The following is a 21,462-nucleotide window of genomic DNA, read 5'->3' on the forward strand; positions in this document are numbered from 1 at the left end:
TTTTAAATGAAAGTTACCAGTAAGAATGTGATATCAACATGTGAGTGATACCATTATCCTCTTTACAATGACGGATGGTAATTAATCGCCTGTTGTTTGTGAATCAAAGACTTTGTGAAAGTGGAAACTCATTATGGCCTTGCTGCCTGGGAAGCACAACATAGCAAGACATTTATGCATGAAGCTTTATGCTTATACTGGATAAAATGGTATGGACCAACTGTTCTCTTTGTGCTTCCAAAGCAAGATCTCATGGCAACAGAAAATTGCAGAAACAAGGTCCTTGTCAGCACTCTATCATCATAAATATCACAGACCTATCAGCTGGCATAGTACTGATGACTGGTTTTCTTGCCTGGCATGGCACACACAGGACAGTTTACCCCAAGTAAGAGGAGTTCGTGTATTCAGTCTATGCCAGGCTTGGCATCCTAACAAATACACAATTAGCAACAGAAAGCTGTAAAAAGTCACTTACAAATTAGCCATGTTTCTCAGGGCAAAGGTAATTGCTCTAGTTATGTTAAGTCTTTCTTTCAGTGCTCCTACAGATGGGGAACTGATGAAGGCTGTCTCATGCATTGGATCCAAGTCGTAATTCCCAAAATGTTACAACAAGCTCTTTAAGAGAGATTATGTGACAGTCATTTTCAAGTGGTTGGGATGAAATAAATGGCTGTAAGCCATCTTTGGTATCCTACTATTGAGCACTGAAGGTCCACCTCTGAATGTGGCTAATTAGGCCCATTTCTAACTACAAAGACAGAAAAACTAAGATTTAGCAAACCATGCAAATTATTAAGAAGAATATGCAATGCTAGTAGATAAACTGTGGGCTAAAATTAAATTCATGGCAGCTCTATTGACAAGTATCATTCATGTCCTTGAAAAAAGTATCCACCAGCAAATGGCTGCCAAGTGGAGCACCGGTGATTTCTTGTGCTGCTCTACATGCATAATGCAAGATTTGAATGGAACAAACCCACAGTTTTCTAGTAAGGCAAATATTTTATTCAGAATTAAACATCAAGTGGCTTTACCACCCACTTTTTGATGATCTAGTGTGCTTCCAGGTCATTTGCCTTTTTACGCCACTTAGACACTGCCCAGTGAGTAGCCAAGGAAAACACTCAGTTGGAAGATACTGGAGACATGTGGCTGCTCTAAACTAAGTGAATGAGGAAAACCATTGTAACAGCCTGATATTTAGAAGACTTCAGTCTTCCCTATTCTACTTACAATGCTACAGCCACAACGTCATTTCAAAGAACACCTAGCCCAGACAGTCCCAGGTATGCTGCACTATTAATTGCAAGATTTGACTGCAAAGGAACACCTTCAGCTAAGGCTGGTTAAGGTCTTTGGTTCTTGTCGGGTAGACAGGAAGCCAAAAGAGTTGCTGTACTAATGTAGCACTCACTTCAGACTGATAGCAAAAGACCTTTGCTTAGAAAACAACCACAAACCTTCCTCACCATCCCTGCTAATAAAAAATGCTATACATGCTACAAGATCCAGCACGCACTAGTACAAGGTGAACTTACTTTAAACTGGTCAGAGGCTGTGTGCTATCATAAGAGGAATGGACCATCTCAGGATCTCTATGACAGCTTTCTTGTTCAATGTAGACACATTTAATTAAACTGGAAACCAAAAGAGAGGCCTGACTTTATAGGCAGGATAACAGCAAAGACTTCAAAGCAAAGGCATTATGTTCTCCATTGTGCAAGATACAAGGGGAGGAAAAAAACATTCTTTCACTCTATCAAACATAATAAAAGGCTGAGTTAAGAAGCACAGAAAAAAATGTCTGGTTAATTTAAGGTGAAATCGGAAAAGAAAAAATACAAGGGCCTGCCTGGTACTCCGGGCATCATCATTCTTGCTGATTTTAGATGGTACACTGGATACTCAACATCTCTGAAAATGAAATCCCAAAATTGCATGGGGCTGTATTTTTTCGATCTTACCACATTAGAAGTACCATATTGAACCCCAAACCTGTAATTTAGATGCCATTTTTTCAAGGTGTTAGAGAATTACACCATGGGTGCATCATGTGTTGCATATGCTCCATATAGGGATACCTTTTAAGCAGCAAATACAAATGTATTTAGAGATAAATTTACCCACCACTCTTGCTGCTTTTTTTTTTTTTATTATTCTCTTCTTTCTTTAATCTGTGTGCCAAAAAGACAGCAACATTAATAAAGAGAGCTCTTACCACTTCCTCTTCTGAGGTAAGCCTTGGGAGAGTCAGGGCTAAGGCAAGATCACATCAAGACCGTGTAGCCTTGTTTGGATGTGGGGCAGTCTGGTACATGTAGGTGAACACAGACCTGTGAATGTGGGGATCTGACAAGATGTTTGAACATGCAGAGGTTCTTTTCATCCACAACTTTCTCCAAAGACTCAACTCAGTCCAGCTGGTAGGGTCTAAGTATTACACACAACATATCTTCCTGTCTGTGGGTGCAGGTGTCATGTCACAATGGATCTTCAAAGATGAAGATGGTTTCTTGGGGAATTATTAGTTATTGTAACCCCAAAGAGCTGTTGGTATGCCACCTCTGTGCTGGATTTCGGAGGAACCCAGACAAAACCCATTTTATATGGAAGGAGTTCTCTCAACTGATGGAAAAAGAAAAAAGGACACACACATACCAGCGCTCACTTCTTTTCAATATCCACCTCCAAACCAATACCACAGCCTGTCCTTTCACTTTGATTTTCCCCTGAATTGTCAAATGGCCTTTCAATTACATTGTGTTTGACTCCTAATAACAATAGCCATGTTTTGAGTAGAATTTAAGAAAAGAGAAGATTTAAAGAAAAAAAGAAGGAAAGAGGCAAAGAGATTGTGACGAGATATGATTGATGCTGTGTGTGCTTTATCTTTCACAGCTTATATAATATATATATGAGAAATAGTTAGTTTGATAGTTAAAGAAACTAAATCCCTGTCGAGGATAAAATACATCAGGGACACAGAACAATTCTTCATCTGGTTTGGCTATCACTCACTTCCCAGCCTAACTGGCTGTCTCCCAAAAGAATTCATAACAGATCAGAAGCAATGATCCTTTCTCCTCAGAGCCCCCTCTGCCTCTTACCTCTTTCCCCATCTCCCTCCCTTCCTGTCACTGACATCTTCTGGGGCCCTTCCTGCCTGTGCCCTGCCTGGGGCTGTGTAAAAGGAGTGTGTGAAGGCAACAAACCTCTGGAGAGAGCAGGCAGGGTAGCTGCGAGGAGCAGGCACAAAGGAGAAGAGACTGGTCCACGCAGAAAGCCTGAGGCGCTGCTTCATCCTCGGGCCCCACTCAGCCCCAGGGAGCAGTGGGAGGAATGGGGGAGGCAGCAGCAGTCTCTGTGGAGACACGAAGAGAAAAGCCAGGGATTCAAAGCAAAGATGAGGCTGAAACAGTGCAACTGAGATCTCTGAATGAACGTTTTCCACCCAGCACTCCCCCTCCCCCCAAACACTATTTCCTCTCTCCTTCTCCGTACCTTACCTCTCTCCCACTACAGAAACTCAGGATGCTTCTGTCAGGAGAACAATGGGCCAGAAGGATCCCAAAGGGTTTGGGATCCTCTACTTCCAGGACAGCAGCTGTCCCAAAGCCTCTTGTACAAGCAAGTATTCAAAACAAAAATAATAAAATTCATTGTTACAGGTAGGCCTGCACATGTTGTATCTGATACATCATTTCTTTAGTTTTGTAGAACATTTCCAGATGTGAGTTGTCTGAGCAGGTATCACCAGTGTATGTTGTATTTGGTTTTTGTCTTTTTTTTTCCCCCTTGCATTTTATCTGCAAGAGTGCAGCTACTGCTCGAGAGAAATACAAGGAAAAAGCTGGTACCCCTGCAACCTCTGGAAATACACCTGGGGTCCCAAATGGGGAGCAAGAACATGAAATTTGGGCTTCATGCCAGAAACATGCCATTTATACGGCCAAGAAAAAAGTGCATGAACTTGCATGACTGAAGCTTATGAAACACTAATCCACACATTGCATGTGAACAGTTGAGTTAGATGTAGTGGCAATGTAATTTGGAGGTTTCACCTTCAAAGAGACAACTCCACGTAGATATCACTGTTCACCTTGGACTCCTGAGACATGCAGGTCTGGTTTCCTTAGTGAAGAGACACCTGTATGCTGAATAATTAGCTGCCAGATTTAGGTAGCAGCAAGAGTGGCAAGGGCTAATAATAGATGAGAAGCAACAAATCAGTAGGTGGCAAAAGGCACAGATTAGTTCTAGGAGCCCTAGCTGGGAAAGGGCAAGAAAAGACACAAGGAAAGGTTCTGAGACCTGGAGTGGGAAAACAAACTCAGCTTGGATGTAGGGTGTTAAAGAGATAGGAAGACATTTGTTAACGAATTGCTCAAAGCTACAATGTCAAACACTCAGAAGTTTGTAATTGCCACTCTTTGAGTAAGAAAATGCTTGTTTGACCTCAAGTATGCACATGAATTCTAAGCCATAGGCAACTGTCAAACCGCACGCCAGGCAGGGTTGGTATAGGACAGTGGCAGGAAGGCACAGGTTTACTGAAGCAGGGGCAGATCCTTCTGTTAAAAACAAAACAAAAAAAAATAATCCTAGGGGCCAAGGAGAGATACATTGAGAATGAAACCAATAGCCAGAATGCTAGACTGCCTGCCCCACTGAAACACATCCTCCTTCTTGTCTGCCTGGTTCCCTTCCTCTCTCCCCATGCTATGGAGACTCAGCTCCACCAGTGATGAAGTGCTGATATTTCACTCCTCTGAAAACTGTTCCTTTCTCCAGGAAAGTGCTGGAGCAGGCAGCAGTTACCACAAGAGATACTTCAATGGTGGGTCTGCAGGTTACAGATGAGTGAGGAAGGCTGCCATGCTGTGGAAGAGAAGACCACCACCTAAGGGATGGAGAAAAAGGGACTTCACACTTCACCTTGCTCCCTCCACCAAGGGATGAATTCACCCAGAAACAGATTCCAGCCCCACAGAAAGATCAAGATTGTCAACAGTGGAAATTCAGTGGGGGTAGGGACAGACAAACTCTAGACTCACCTGCATATCCCACTGACATCGTATGTTAGGAGCTATCAGTATTTTTGGGGAGGTATCAGGACAATGAAAAAGTCTAATGGTACTGCCCATTGCTAGCAAAAAGGCGCCCTTCATGTGTGAACTATGTTTTTTGTTGTTTTTTTTTTTTTGTCTGCATGGCAAAATATAGCACTGTGTACACTCAAGCAGAGAGTTTTAATCTGCTTGAACATGCGGAGATAAGAAAGAAATAATTAACTGGGGAAACATGGGAAGAAGAGACTGCCCAATTCCCCACAGCAGCTCCTCAAAGGCACAGAGCTGGTGGAAGTGGTCCAGGAGAAGGCTGTCCTGGGAGCGAGCTGGTTCTCTGCCATCCTTTTCACTACCTGGATCAAGCAGAAGCTTCTGTTTTTTCTGTTTTACCTCACTGCAGCAACCCAGAGCCTCCCTTCCAACACCCAGCAATGTCTGGTATCCCTTCCGAAGGCCTGCCAGGGAAGGTTGGATCAAATAACTCCAGCTGGCTGCGTGATGCTCAAGAACATAGAAAAAAAACATCCACTCTTCCCAAAATCTCAAGGCTGCTGTGAGAGCAGCATTCAAGAACTGCAGCCTGGAGTTCAAATTTACACACACACAGCAACAGTGTAGGCAAGGTTTACAAGCCAAGCCATTTTTTTCAGGAACCTCTTTCCACCCAGCAGTTCATTTTTACCCCTCTTGGCACAGAGCTGTGGGGACCGTTTATTGCTAATGGTAACTGAAGGCTCCATGTGCGAGTCAGGCCCTTCATATGAATGGAATTACTTCATAATTGCAAGTCTAAGGACAGGCAGGAAAGGGAAAACAAGAAAATCACAAGACCACAGAATTGCAACTGTCTTTGACAAGAAATACAACTCAAAATGCATTCAAAGCACTACCTGTCTATCAAGGCCTAATAAAACAAGCAGGAAATGGGAGGTCTGCTAACAATTCAGCATTTGTATCCATCAACAGAAAAGCAGGGCCATAGCCCTAGCAAATCATCTCTGCAGCTGGTCACCTGAGTTTCAGGCATCCACAGGTGAAATCTATAATGCAGCCTTAACAGCATCATCTCTAAGGGGAGGGTTTCCATTAGCTCTTTGCAGGAAATGTAGCAAACAGTTTCACTGAAAGGCACCTCTTAAACACATTTACATAAGTAAGCTTTCATTTACAAAAAAGCAGCCTCAGTCAGTCCACTGGGGTTTTCCCACCACCTCCTAAACTTAACAGCAGATGATCTAAGAGCAACCAAGTAAGCACCTCCTTCCCTAATTGCTCCTCTAAAGTGTCTTTATGCACAGGGTGGTTGTAGGAGGTGGGGTTTCTCCTTCCCAGGTTCAGGGAACTTGAGGCTGGCCTATGGGCCTGCTCTCCTAAGGAGGTTTATTACACCAGCTCTCACTACATTATTTATTACTTGTTTGCTCAGCTCTTTTAATTGCTTTCTTACTAGCATTATACTCCCTGCAGTCTTCTCGGTGAGGTACATGCTTCTTCACCTCCTGTCCTGTAGTGCTGAGCTCTGCCCTTCGGATGCCTGCTGCTTGCTCTCCCTCCTGGAGGCATCATTTTGGGACAGAGATGAGCAGATCCAGATGCCACAGGAGAAGGGCACATTACATGGCAGCATGCCTGCCAGCTGACTTGCTCTTTTAGGGTGCTCAGCTTTGCAGGTCCCACTGTTTCACCCTCCCCCAGCTGCCTCACGAGCAGCAGCACCTCCTTTCTGCACTGAGCTGGTCCAAAGATAGGCAAGAATTAGTATGTAATAGTCATTATTTAAGACCCCATGTTCTATGAGCCATCAGTATCTAGCACTTGGCTTATCACTAAATGTCAGCTCTTAAAAAATGCAATTATAAGGAAAAGCAATTTTAAGTCATTATCATAGGCTTTCTAAAGTGCATTTGTTTTTCTCCAACCCCCATCCTTCTTCTCTCAAGGTCTATGCAACTGAATTCATTGGGACAGCCTGGCTTAATAGACAGGAAGAAATAACGCCTGTACAGGGCTCTGCCTTCTCCCCACGCCTCGAAGTGATTGCTCCCGTGCACATTTTTCTTCAGTGAAATGCGCAGGCAGGACTGAGGGGGTGCAAACCTTTTGCCAGCGTTCTTTTGGGCTGACCAGGCTCCATTGTGCCTCAGCAGCAGGGCTGTTCCTAAACCATGCTGCTGAAAAGTGCATACCACACTGTAATGCAGTCGCTATATATAGTCTGTAAAGAGCTTTTGGAAACCATGAGGAAAAGAGCTATTTGATGTACAATAAATTATTAATTGTTATTAGTTACTATCTTGACAGGTTTCTGTTGCTCAGCTACCTGCCACCCCCAATTTGGGGAGGAAGGGTGGCCTTTCTCCCTTCCCTGTTTTTGCTTCTTTTTTCCCCTTTTGCTGCGGCCCAATTTGGGACTGGCTATCTTTGCACCTTACCTGGTCAGTCATCTGTCCATATCTTTTGTCCCCACAGCTTCCTCCAGCTCCCCTAAAAATAATGGGAACAGCAGTGCAGTAGCCTCTCTGAGGTCTCAACACCAACAGGAACCACTACAGTCTGGATTTTGCCTTTGCTTCTGCCAGCGGGTTTCACACATGTGCTGACCCCAATACTTCATGTCTGAAACAGCAGTCCAGGCCATCCACTGACAGCACCTTCATCTCTTCCTATTTCTAGTATGTGAAAAACATCGCTTTTTACCTTGTTTGTTAGAGCTTACGTGTCTTGTGTTTCAAATAGCCTGTGCACATGCTGACTTTGTCCTGTATGGGAGAGCTTGGTATAGGGAACATGGGTATGGCTGAGGTGAGCAGAAACTAAAAGGCATCACAGCATCTGCTAGGACCAAGCAGAGTGCAGCTCAAGGCCATAATCTGAGTAACAGAACTCAGGCAGCCTCTCACATTCTTATGATATTACGGCTCTAACATCTACCTCATGAGGAAGTTCTCCAAGGAAGTTAAAGCGAGGAGAACACAGACCTTTACTCAGCACTATCTAATAGGCACGTGCCCCACGAAACACAAACCACTTTTCAGGGCAGGGGTGAAGCCACTGTGAGGTGAAAGCTGATGCTGTGTGGTTGTGGAATGGCCGTGACCACAACTCTGAGCTCAGCCACTCTGTGCACGGCCTCACTGCACTGCTCAATGAGTCACAGAATGAAAACAGTAGGAAGGACTCACCTGTCCTTATCCCCAGACCAACCAGCAAAGCCTCCAAAACCTCTATACAAAACCAGAATAAACACTTCCTCCACAAGTAGGGGAAAATTATTCACTTCATTTTAAATGGAAAAACCCCAAAAATGTCACACGAGAAGCAAAATACAGGGCAAGTCTCTGTAAGTGATGGACTTGGAGTCACTAGCTTTCCAGGCAGAGATTTTGCAGACAGCAGCAGCACACAGGTTACCCTCAGCATGTACAGCAGCTCCATCTAGCACGTGCCCCAGATCAGTGCATCTATTTGCTTGTCTCATCAGATGAAACAGTTACACCATTCAATTTACAGGCAAGCAGGAAGCCTCCTGCCTTCACCATACTATGAAAAATAAACCCTGTTGCCAGCCATGAGTGCAGCTGAACTACTGTGAATATGATTTACCTGCCAGGGCTGATGAAGACAAACTGGCTTTGGCATCATTTCAGAAAACCTGCCGGGGGGGGGGATGCTAGGCAGGGATAAGCACCTATCCCAGTCCATACTCTGACGTGCAACTATGTCCATGGCAACTGCACCCACAAATCTCCTGAAGAATGCAAAGGAGATGTATGTGCCCGTGACAGTATGAAACGTTTCATCTCGGCTGTTGGATATACAGCACTTAACGCAGGTAGGGCTCAGGAGAGCATTTACAGACAGATAACCTGATTTGGTCATCCCAAGCCAAGAACAAATAAGTGGAATTACCTTCACCTAGCACTGGAATCATGAGGATTAGTTGCAAGATAAGGGACATTCCTTACTGTACAGAAAGGGATGGGAAGCAAACAGCAAAGGGAAAGGGCTAGCACTCTTGGGTCCCTGATCCAGAAGAATTATATACTTTATATACTATAAAAACTATATACTTACATACTTCACATACTAACAACTATATACTTTGTACTTTACTATACACTGAATACTTTCATATTATTCTAGGGAAAAAATACCGTCCCTATAATACATGCATGTGTGTGCACTCCCTGCTTCTGCAAAGAGTGCACCAGAGTGTAAAAACAGAAATTCAGAAGTAGAAATGAAATAGATTTTTTTTTTAAGTAGCAAACTTAAAACATTGCGAAAGGTTAGAATGATTTAGAACACCCAGCCTGAGCAGCCACGCTTGGCTGTTCTCAGAGTACGTGTGAGGTGACTCTGCACACAGGGCTCTTACAGTGGCCAGAAAAACTGCATTGCTTGCAACCTCTTTCATTTCCCTGCTATCTTTATGAGAAAGTTACCTGCTTGCTATATGGGGACACGGCACAGATCACTTCATGCTTCTCTGTCACGTTAAAGGCAAGTGCTATATGGGCAGAAGAGCTGCTCTCCTATCTCCTGTAAGGGGGAAATACATCAGCTATGCTGCCTGCTCTTGCTTAATCTTCTGAAGATAGTTTGCGACCAGATTAATGCCTCATAAATTTGCCATCGCCCTTCTACAGGGCTGCACATATGCAACTACTTATAATGCAACACTACAGTAACCTCCATAGGCTTCACCATTTCAATTATATCATTGCTGCCAAACCATAGGCATGCTCCCTGTTGGACCAACATTATGGTATTGCTAATAGCAAAATTAATTGGTTACCACCCTTTTGTTATCTTTGTGAAGTAGCTATCAAAAAGGTGACATCATAGTGTCAACACTACTGATTGATTGGCATTGTGCGAAGTAGTGCCTGGGATATGGTTTGCTCTAGCAAGAGATAAACGAAATTGCAGAGGATCATCTTCAACACCATCCTGCATGCTGAGATCAGAGAGATAGGAAGACTGCACTTAGCCACTCTAATTTGAAAGATGCCACAGAGGAAGCAAGCAAAGATCAGATAGACTCTAGCCATCCAGGAACCAGATTATCCACCTCCTCTAAAAAGAGGCTTTGTTACCCTTCTGTATCATTTACCAAGCTTGGAGAAACAGCGGTGAGAAACGTAGGTGGTAACAAACATGAGGTATAGCAGTAGTGTTATCACTAGTAGAGCAACAAATTAGTATTGTCATGACAGAAACTGAGCTACAACTAATAATGTCCAAACCTCTCATTAGTTTGTTAGCCAAAAAATCCACATAAGGTTGAAAGAAATCAGATATCACATGCACAAGTAGAGCAAAGCAGCTGTGTCACTGTTGCATGAGATGGGTACAAGTTGCCACTAAATTATGTCTCCCAAAGAAAATAAAGCCTTTCCTTAAAAAAACAGGATCATTGTGAAGGTCATTTAGATGATATAAACAAATGACAGCATCTTGACTGTGTACAGTAAGGAAGTTCACTGAGGTATCACTGAGCTCAGGCTTGGCAGTTTCAAGAGACACAAAGAGATCAGCTAAGGAAAGCAGGACTCGCCTTGGCTCTTCCTTCTGGAGGAATGCCTAACATATATTCTTTGGTTACCACAACAAAGAAACCACTCAAGAATATTTTGATATTGTTATTTAAGTTGACAGTTATGAATGACCATCAAAAGCAGCCTACTCAGGCACATCCGGAAAACTCCAGCTGAAGCTATCACAGTCAGTGATTTTAGTGGTATGATGTTCAGTTACTTCTGTTGCAGTTGAGAAAATGAGGAAGGGAACAACAAACAACTCAAATATAACTGAGAAAATTCACTTTTGGAAAAATTCTACCTTTGCAGACTCTTCAGTGAAGATGAGGTGATAGTAAGCTGCAAGGGGGAAAAGAGAGGTGCATGAAAAGGCTTTCCAGGAACAGTATTTAATAGTTCACTATGCTGTGAACTATTGATAAAATTGTTGAAAAAAATCTTCAACACCCTCTTGGTCCTTAATTCCAATTGTTATCAATAATACTGAAGACTGTTTCATGTCAATGCTGCTCACTTATCTACACAAGAGTGACAGTGGAAACATTTTACTGTCCTCTTTTTCACACTGCATGGATGCAAGCATTTTGTGATTTAGAGGTCAGATGATTATCAAAACATGCAATCACTTAACCAAAGTTTAACTCTTGCCTGTCAGTCTAGGCACCATCTATAGAAGTAATCTGAAGTGTAAGAAGTGAGTGAAGGACAACTCATCTACTATATGAGCAGATTCACACACAGGTCCAAGAATTGGCCACACCTCGTTTGTGCAGTAAGTCCTGGGGGAAAAGTGGTGCTGTAATTTATAGATAGCATCAACAGTTTCTAATGCTTCATAGTTCTCAATCCTCCCTTATAACCTCTGAAAAAGTGATAAGCGAGATCTTCTGTGCACTGTAGGTAACACAGAGAACCTACACAGGTGGTGAGTCAAAATGTTCAAGGTAGAACAGTGAATTCCCATTCACGTTTCAATTTTTAATTATGTCTAAGTTTCTCAATAAACATCTTTTTCTTCCTGAAATTCAGCATGACTAGATCACTTGTCAGAGGAAAATGCTTCTGTAGGAAAATTATATGTCATTTAGAAAACATTTGTAGAAGTCTCATAAAAGTAACAAGTATTTTTCTAGTTTCTTTAAAGTCTTCAAATGTTTCTCACAGAACAGGAAGAACCAAGCCACCTATGTCTGTAAACTCCACGTTTGTTTCATGTTTTTCCTCAAGGAAGACCTATGCAAAATTAATTCCTGGAAGGACAGCAAAGCCCTTTCTACATTTAGAAAATTGATGTAATTACATTGATGGCAACTTTAATGTAGACAGTGCTTCACTTAACTTTGGAAATCATGGAAGCTCTCCAGCAGGTTTACGGACTCGCTGGAAGTTACATGGAGTACATAACCTCAGAAATCTTGAGTCCTTATGCTAATTAGTGAAGCAAGAACATTAACTCATTTTTTCTTGTGCTTGTCAGACAGTATTCCAGGACTACAGATAGAAATGAAGAATTTGCTACTCCAACATTGGGTGAGCAGCTTACCTGTTGTTCCATCTTTTCTTCAGTCTTGTGTTCTGAGCCCAGAGGGAAGGCAAAAAGGAAGGATAAACTGAGAGAACTGGTGGTGGCTTCTCAAAGTATCCCATCTATGTCAGATTCAAACCTCCTGATGTCATTAGAAGTGGAGCAGTTTGTTGTCATTTTTCTCCTGTTTATATTAACCCTGCAATCCTGCTAAATGAAGTGAAATTACAAGTCTGGGGGACTCTTTCCTCTTTTTTATTTTTTTGTTGATGTTTGTCATCCTACTTGACTCTTCTGCTTAGCTGCTGAGGAACTGTCACCTTGTATAGCAACCATGGGTTCTCTGGCAATCCAAGCCAAAAAAAGTGGAAAAAAAATATCCAAGAAGCAGATGAAAAGCAGTAAGCCAATAGGAAAAAAAAAAAAGGAAGCAATGGTGTTGGGGTAGTTGCAGTTGTTTGTGTGCTCTGGAAATATCAGTAATGATGAAGAGGCAAAAAATTGCTTTGAAGACCTCTATGATCCTTTCCCTATTCTCTGTAACCCTGGAAATGACCTGTGTACATTGGAGTTCCTTTCTCTCTCTCCCCCCTGCCCCATTCTTCTCTTTCTTCTTCCCAGGACTTAAAAGATGTGGTAACCTTTGTGCTTTTTATTGTGCAGCCAGGAAATAAAATTCCACTCAGTTAAGCCACATTGTAAACAGAAATGGAGCCGTCAGCTCAGGTAGATTTAGAGTACAGAAACTCAGAAATTCAAAGCCAGACAACCTCTGAGCAGTGCCATGATTTGAAGAACTGCTTTACTGTCCTTTACCTGCCCTGGCAGGTACTACAAAGTAGTAACCTGCAGCTATTATAACTAATAAGAAAACAAGAACCCAGATTCCATTTCTTCCACTATCATGTTTAGAGGGAATACTTGATTCCTCAGCTTAGAGGAATGGTCAAAGGTCTACTTCTGACTACAGTTTCACTGGAACATCTTGAGTCCAGAGCCAAGACAAGAGGTCAATCACATCAGATTCTCACCACCACGCATTAAAGCAGTTTTTGTTTTGAACAGAAAATTGGAAACCACAAAGGAAGGATCTCTGATGATTTTGGGAAGGTTGATTTGTACAGGGACTTCTGGGCTAACCAAGAAATTGCTCTTAAAGTCGTGGCTCTAGCAAAACTAAGAGCATTTTAAAATTATAGACATGCTGGTTATAGGGACAACCACAATTAAGTTGAAGTTCTATGCCTATGTGGTAAGAAATCAGGGTGAGTATTCGGAAAAAAAGGACCAGGGTTCGCTGGAGAAAAGCTTTCAGTTCATTGTTTGGCAAACAGAGGAGCAGATCTTGTATCTCTACCAAAAAGTATGACCCATTTCAGATGATCAGCTGATTTACCAGAAGACCCAGAAAGGTAGTGTCCCCTGCCACCTGAGGTCTGCTATCCCATGACCCTTCAATGTGAAAAGAATATTTCAATATCCTCAAAGTTCTTTGACCTGGTTCTGAGAACATGGGACTTCTCTCACTGGACCTTCTTCAAGGAGGCATTTACTGCATCTCCTATGTAGAGACAGGGCTTCCCCTTGCATGCTGTACCTCTACAGGTACCTCTACAGGTACAGCATGCAAGGGGAAGCAGTTACACTGCCTGGCTTGAGTGATATCCACCATTTGAACATTCCCAGCTCAGAGGAGGCTTCTGTTTTGCAGATTCAGTGCTGGTACAGTGGGAGTAGTACTATTTCTGGGCAGTTTCAGCCAGGCCATAAATCTTTTGTCACAGATCAAGTCAAACTGGTATTAAATCTCAAAGTCTGTAAGACACAATGCCAGATTAAGCCCTTGGAAAAGGAAATACAATTCCAGTGACTGCCAACACCTGTTTGCATGAGATTTTATCTCTTTCTTACTCACTATCCCCAATACCAATGCCCTGTCTGCTTTAATTGTCTCTGAATTAAGTGTTGCTCTGAAAAAGAGGGCATCAGGCTAGAGATGGCCAGGAAACACTATCCACAAATTTTCTCATATTGCCAAAAATTTTTCACTCTACACTGTGTATAATATAGCTGGAGTCAGGACAAAGCCATGGTGTCTGCATAACTACTCTTCCTTTAGTGCTTTCATGCCAACACCTCTGTTGTCATATTCTGTCTGCCTAGTTTGTCTTAGATCATCCATGGGGCATTATGAGCACAGCCCCTCATCAACACACCAGAAAGAATCAATTCAGCACTCCCAGTCTCTTCAGCACCCCAGGATGTGTGGATGGTTCCTGTCCTCCATTCCCCTCTATGGATCCAATTTTGTGAGCACACATGCCTCAAAGCAACAGATGATCCACATTACCACACTCAAGCCACAGCTCCAATTGTTGTACTCATGTACGCTGTCTACTAAAACCTCTTTGGACCACAAAGGGCATCTCAATGTGGTCAGTGGAGTGCTGGTAGAGGGAAGCCAAGCAGATGCTCTCAGCAAGCATTACGGCTTTTACATATGCTGTGGAGCTCCCCACTTCTAGAGCTGCAAGAGCCAGACAGGCCAGACACCTTAGTATAAATCCCCCACTAGGCATATGTGAGCCTGCTTAGCTTCTGAGTCAGTCAGCAATGAGTCATTGCCCACTGGGGGAGAAAAAACAAGACCTGTCAAAGTTATTTTTCAAAAACAAGAAAGAATGATTCAAGCATAACAAATAGGTAGGCATTTGGCTAGACGGGGGAGGTCCTTGTTCCTGCATTTCCCATCTCCCACATCCCAGGTGAGCACTCCAGCAGGCCTACACAACCAACTTTTCTCCCCACTCGATGATTATGGGGACAGCTAATACAAAGTAGAATAGATCCCTCAGGCAACACTAAGAAAGAGCTTCAAGTACCGAAGAAAAAAATACGAAAAGCCATGGCTGTTGGGAACAGAGGAAGACAGGGGTTTTTATGTATCTTCCAGCTTACTTGGTAAAACCCTTGGCCACCACGCTATTTGGTACTCAGGTCCTGCTGGCCTCTTTCATTACATATTCCCAGCTGAGACCAAAAACTCTTTCCAACTACAAGTAATACTAAAACCAATCAGTTCATTCCTGTATATATAAGAAAAATCTGACAAGACTGTCAGAAATTTCCCCATTGAGCTTCTGTGAAAGATGCTTCAAGAAATAACATTAGTACAAATATAAATACTAGGCATCCAAGCTACGGGTCAGCAAGAGTTAGATATAAAAGAGTCTGACCTTGTTTCTCAGTCTCCATATGCCATACTCATTTGCTGTGGAAGCATTCAAACAAGCCAACAGTTCCTTTTCATTTAATCTTTTTGCCAAATCATAAATCTTTCAGACAGCTCAACTGGAATTATTCATACACAAATGATCAGCTACTGTAATGTTTTTTTTTTCCCCCCAGTTGTTCCTCTCCTTCAGATTCATTGGGTATTAGGCACCCCCTCACAGTACCCATAAGATGCAGCCTGTCCTTTTTGATGGTATACGAAGGCAAAAACTACTTTTGAGCTTCAAATGAGGGCATAAAGGTCTTGATATACACAAAGGAAAAAATAACTGTTTACTACTCCATGGAATCACATAGAAGTATATATTTCCCCCTCCCCCCCCCCTTTTAAAGCAAATTATTTTGGAAATCAATTAAGGTATGGACATCTGAGTGTCAAAAATTGCTGGGCTGACGGGAGGGTCAACAATATCAAAAAAAACTCTGGGACTTGGTAATCAACAGAAGCATAACAGAGGCAAAACATCTAGACCATGGTCCTGGTAGCAGGGCAAGAATTTAATATTTTCATCTGTTGATATATGTGGATCGAATTTTTAATAAAAACTTTGTAACACCCTTCGCTACTAAAAGAAAACAAGATGTATGCAGTTGAGAAGCCACAACTTCTAAAAAAGCTTAAGAGGAAAAAAAGCTTTCTTGATCTTGAAAAACATTTGACCAGGAAAATTTCTTCCTGCTCAGCGTCTTCCATAGCAAGTCTCAGAACATCAAAGACAGACTGCCAGTTATCATTTGACTAAGGTCATTATTTAAATTCGACTGTTAAACCAAAGGACAGATTAAGGTCAGTTGAGTTTACAGCTAACAGGGTTTGTAACAAACACGACTGCTGTAATCATAGGCAGCCCTGACACCCAACCATGTAGGGGTAAAACAGACACCTGTGTTCCTAAAGTCATGAGGAAACATAGCAGGAAAATGTTCCTAAAGACAGAACCCTTTTTCTGGCTCTAACTAGTCCCAATGGATATTTATCCAACTCCTTTTGTGAATTTGTGAAGAAACCTTCAAAAGCTGATATTCTATGCCCTTTGTAGACAATCTATTCTAGTACTTAGTTATTCCTATGGCTAGAAAGTTTTTCCTAATGTTTAGTCTACATCTTCTTGCTGCAATTTAAGCCCATTACTTCCCATTGTATCCTCAGTGGACATGGATAGCATCCTATTATCTCCTCAGATGCAGAAGGTCTAACAGCAAATTCAGCTTCCCTCACTGTCAGGCCTGGGCCTTAATTACAAGATGATTTCAACTCTCACAGCTCATGTTTGTATATACACTATGCATATTTATGGCACATACCAAAGATGACTGCTTTCAATGGATTGCTGTGAGGATTTTGTTGTGGTAGAGAAAACAAATTGCCATTGCTGGCATTAAAGCACAAGAAGCATTTTTCATGCACCCTCATAAATGCGTGTTCCATACACATATATTTACTTTTCCCCTTAAAAGCTATATTGTATACATTGCCTGACAGATCTGAGGGCAACCTAGTGCTACCACAAGCATGCTCAGTCCATATCTGCATGCAAGCACCCAAGCATGCACACACAGCCACAAAGGCATACGAATGCTTATAGATCTGTGGCGCAGACTCACAGATGGTATAAATCAGTGTCGTCCCTACCCAGCCTAACTCCTGTTCAAGTCGGCCATAAGGTATGAACAGACACGTACGCAGCTCCCCATGTCTACACAGCCATATGGGCATCATACCCATGCGGATGTGCATTGCACACCTTCCTGGCCTGATGGATGCTGCAGTACAGCTGCCAACCTGGCCACCCAAAGCACAGGCTTCGATACCATCGAGTTCCCATCAGCAGAAAACTCTGGCTCATGCACGAGAGGAAAGACTGAGCAGCACCGTATAGTGCAGCAGAACCCTGTTGAACCAATTAGGGTTAACACATTTCTGGTTAATGAGAGGTGCCGGTCATGATTGTAAATTAATATTTTCCAGTGGCTACCCATGCACTCAAGTGTCAGTATTGATCAAACTTACCTCTGCCCAGTTAATGCTGATGGATTCAACAGCAACATACGCCTGCTCATCTGTTACCCAATTAAGATAAGCCCTCGACTCATCCTAATAGCTGTATTTATTGTCATCAGGAATATTGATATATCTGTGCTAACTGCAAGCCAACATACACACGGAAGCACACGCAAAGGATGTGATGTTACTCTGGGAATTGTCCTGGGCTCAAGATACATTGAGAAAGCACTTTGTCAGCCTTCATGCTATTTTGTCCGGAGAAACAATATTTTCCATGGGGACCGCAAAAGTAAAGGATACTCCTTTCTCTAGTCTTCCTAGGGTAGATTTCCCCCCCCCCCCCGCAGAGAATAAGTGCAGAAAGCTCTACAAATAAACTGCTTGGCTCTTAAAAGACTAAAGCAAATGAAAGCCTCATGTTGCATAGGGAGTCCAGCATGCGAGAAATGCTGGGCATGTAAGGAAAATGCCTATGGGAGGAACCAAATAAGGATTAATGAGCATCTCTTTATATGGTTCTCTACATTGCTAGCCTGACTCTGAATCAGAAGCTGCTGGGTAGCTAATGGGCCTTGGGTAAGGGACATGACAGCAGCTGTCTGTATAAAGCAAACAAAAAAAAGACTGCAGCAAAATTTAACATTTTCCTTGCAGTGCAAGGAGTCCTGAAATGCCCACATGATTTAGTGAGCCGCTGCCCCTTCCTAGAAAGGCACAGACCCCTGCCCCTACCAAATGGGGTATTAACTATAGGAAGAGATCTGGACTCCATTTCCTCAGGAAAAGGTCATTCTCAACTAAAACAGAAGTGAGAGCTCAGAGGAGGCCAGTTCATCTCCACAGCCAGAGTGTAGCACTGCCAACCCCAGCCAGAGCACCCACCCTGTGCAGCTGCGACTGCATGCTGCGGTATATAAAGCTGAACTGGAAAAGAGCTGTGGACGCAATGCTTAATGCTCAACAAGTTAGAAAGCAGTTAACACGGGCCTCTGCGCATCTTCATTAAGAATCCCTTTTCCCTGCCATCTGAGCACAAATGAGACAGCACCATCTGACTTGTGCAGAGGCTGCATTTGGTCCCAGGGAGTTCGCTGGGACCTCAAGTCATCAGCGAAAACCTGTCTGGCGTTTTTCACAGATTGTAGCCTCAATCATTCTTCCAATTTGACAGATGCCCCCAAGACATCTTGTAGGCCTGAAAGCATCCTATTAGGCCACAGTTAATGGCAGCTCACACTGAGTGCCCAAAGTTTGAACAGGGTTTTGCAAATGGACCCTTTTAGCCCACCAGAGGTAGAACTCACAAGCCTGCTGCCACACAGCAATCGCAGAGTTGTTGCTGCTGCCGCTTCTGTCCAATCTGTCCTTTAGATAAGTGAAGGACACCTATCTCCAGGGCTCTCCACTTAGTACTTTTCACCATTCACTAAATTAAAAAGTGAGCAATTGACAGCACACCTTATTAAATGACTCCCCCCTTCCTCCCCCTACCACCATGGCCATGTTTTAACAGCCACAGACACTTTGCTGGTGTCTTTTTAATTTGATTTAACTAAAAAAATAACACACAAAGCCATTTGGCCTTGTGCCACTCAACGTACTGCTATAGAGTAGGCATGAGTTATGGGGCAATATTTCACACCCTGTTGTGTCTTATTACTTAACTAATAACAATATTTACCCAGGGTTTTCCCCGAGCAACTCAGACAGGTCTAAAAGAAATCTTGATTAAAGAATGACAGCCAAAGTATTGGATGTTAAGTATAAATAAGAGTAATGTGAAGAGTGTGGAAGAGTTTACTGTTGCATCCTGGTAGTTTGCAGTAAATCAGAGTAATATGAAAGTTCCTTCTTCAGCAGGCCTCCCCAGTTGCCAGCTCTCCTGGCAGCCCATGTAGAGTAGAGAGCTTCCAATCTTCTCGCTTGCACTGACAAGTGCAACTGTTGTAGGCTGCAGCTGCATCGTGCAGCAGTAGCCTTTGCCTGCCAGAGACCGAACCTTCTGCCCTAAGGCCTTAACCACTAGAGCTAAAAGAATAATTAGCCACCCCTTACCTTTTCTGAGGCTAATCACTGAGAATTATCTTGTAGCAAACTAGTTAGTGCATCGCAACCTTCATTTTCCACCAACTCCCTGCCACTCATCAGTCCGTAGTTAAAAAAAAAAAAAAGTGTGTGATACAAAGCAACATCTCTCAATGTATTATCTCTGGAACTCACTGCTGAGGCAGACAGAGCCAAGGACTATGCAGATTAGAGGGAGTGAATGTCATGGGTAAAAGCACCTCTGTTCAGGTTAGACAGGATATGACATTTTTTCCTCTTTCACCAGTTAAGCAGCAACTGCCTCTTCAGTAGATTATTCCATGTTCCTGCACTTTGCAATTTCTGCTGAAATAGTCTGAGTTGCCCTCTGTTCAAGGCAGGATACAGAGCTATCAAAGTCCTTGTCTCACTTCCTTTGGTAATTCTCCAGCTGACTCAGGGACTTAAGTTACACATCCATTCAGCTAAGAAAAGCACTGCAGATTCCTTCCAACCCAACCGTACTCAGAAAACTATTCTAATACTGGAAGTAAAAGGGCTCCTATCAAAAGCACCTAAATACATTCAAATTTATGTTTAAGTTGCTATTTGCCTGACAGCCTCAGATTACTTGCCCACTGGAAGTAGGGGAAAAAACACCACCTTTCTCTGCAGGTTCTTGTTTTCCCATGGAGTCCTCCCCTCCACCAGCTTATCAGCCTCTGATTTGACTCTCCTGTGAGAGTGGCTAAAATCATAGCCCTAGCAGGGATGTACACAAGCCAGGGCTGAGCACTCTAAATGATGTCATCTCTGTAGTTACTTCGGCTGATGGATGGGCAAAATCCTGCAGTTGTTGCTCAGGCAAAACATCGTTCCAAGCTGGTGAAAATTTTGAATGAATAAAGAGTTTAGAATTTGATCCAACGGTAGTAATTTTGGGGCAGGCACCTTAAGGAGCGTGAACCTCACCTGATGAGGTGCTGTGACACAAGGTGCTCTCATGATCCCAGCCCACATCATCTCTGCAACAGTCTGTCACTCACTGGCTACACTCAGCCAGCAACTGCAACAGACAGTGACTGAGAAGTGAAACAACATTTACCTCTTCCATTTAGGCTCTGCAGAGCTTGTCTCTTCAACCTTCAGTATTTCAGCATTCTCCCACGTTGCTCCCCTCATTGGAAAGTATAAGTTTTTAATATTGTTCCTTTCCAAGAAAGGACCTGTAAAGCTGCAGGAGAACCTATGGGTAAATAGCTGGGCACTATTTACCATTGCAACATCTGTCTGATTTCTGTACTCAAGCTAGATCCACTAGGGAAGGTGACAGCAGTACAAGGGCAAGGAGACACTGAGATCCTCCCTTCCCTCCTCACCAGCAGGGAAAGGAGCCCTATGAGCCAAGCAAAGTGTTGTGTGGAGGTGGTACTGATGAGTAACTATGGCAGCAGGGAATAAGACTCCAAATCTTACTGAGGATACTAGTCCCAGCCAAGGGAACTTTTTTTTTAATACTGACATCAACTGCATTTGCAGCAAGTTTTACCCCCTCTTACCACTTACTCCCCCTCCAGCCCCACTCACTTTCCCATACATACTCTCAGCTATACCCAGTCTAACTTTCCTTTCCCCAGCTCTGTACACTTTCAGGTCCTACCCAGCCTGTCCCCAGCCTTCTTTTCCCTACAGAAGCACCTGTAAGCCTCGCTAGCCTCCACTTCTACAGCTCTGCCAGTTCTGGTTGGAAATGGAGACCCCAGTGATTCAAAGCAGGCTTGTTATTAGCTCTGCCAGCTGTTTCATCGCCCTGCCTCTAAGCATGCCAACCAGAAAGGCCTTTGTTCTCCAGGACACCCTTCCCAGCTGATTCTGACTAGGTGGCTTATCACCCAGAAGCAGCAGCTTCCACCCTGGCAGCTTATTGCTACACCCCAATCCTTCTGTGCTAGGAAAAAAAGAGAGCCTTCACCCTCCTCTTCTGGACCCCTACTA

The 21,462-nt window shown here is 43.1% G+C and overlaps 1 long non-coding RNA gene across 1 annotated transcript; it reads right to left on the reverse strand.

Moving 5' to 3' along the window:
- Positions 1-1,420: 1,420 nt before the first annotated feature.
- On the reverse strand, positions 1,421-20,703 carry LOC137850228 (uncharacterized). The gene is made up of 3 exons (XR_011092386.1): positions 20,573-20,703; positions 3,219-3,367; positions 1,421-2,631 (listed from the first exon to the last, which is right to left on the reverse strand). It is a non-coding gene; the product is annotated as an uncharacterized lncRNA (long non-coding RNA).
- Between the last annotated feature and the right edge of the window lie 759 nt (positions 20,704-21,462).

The sequence above is a fragment of the Anas acuta genome, chromosome 1, assembly GCF_963932015.1.
Source record: "Anas acuta chromosome 1, bAnaAcu1.1, whole genome shotgun sequence".
Classification (NCBI taxonomy): domain Eukaryota; kingdom Metazoa; phylum Chordata; class Aves; order Anseriformes; family Anatidae; genus Anas; species Anas acuta.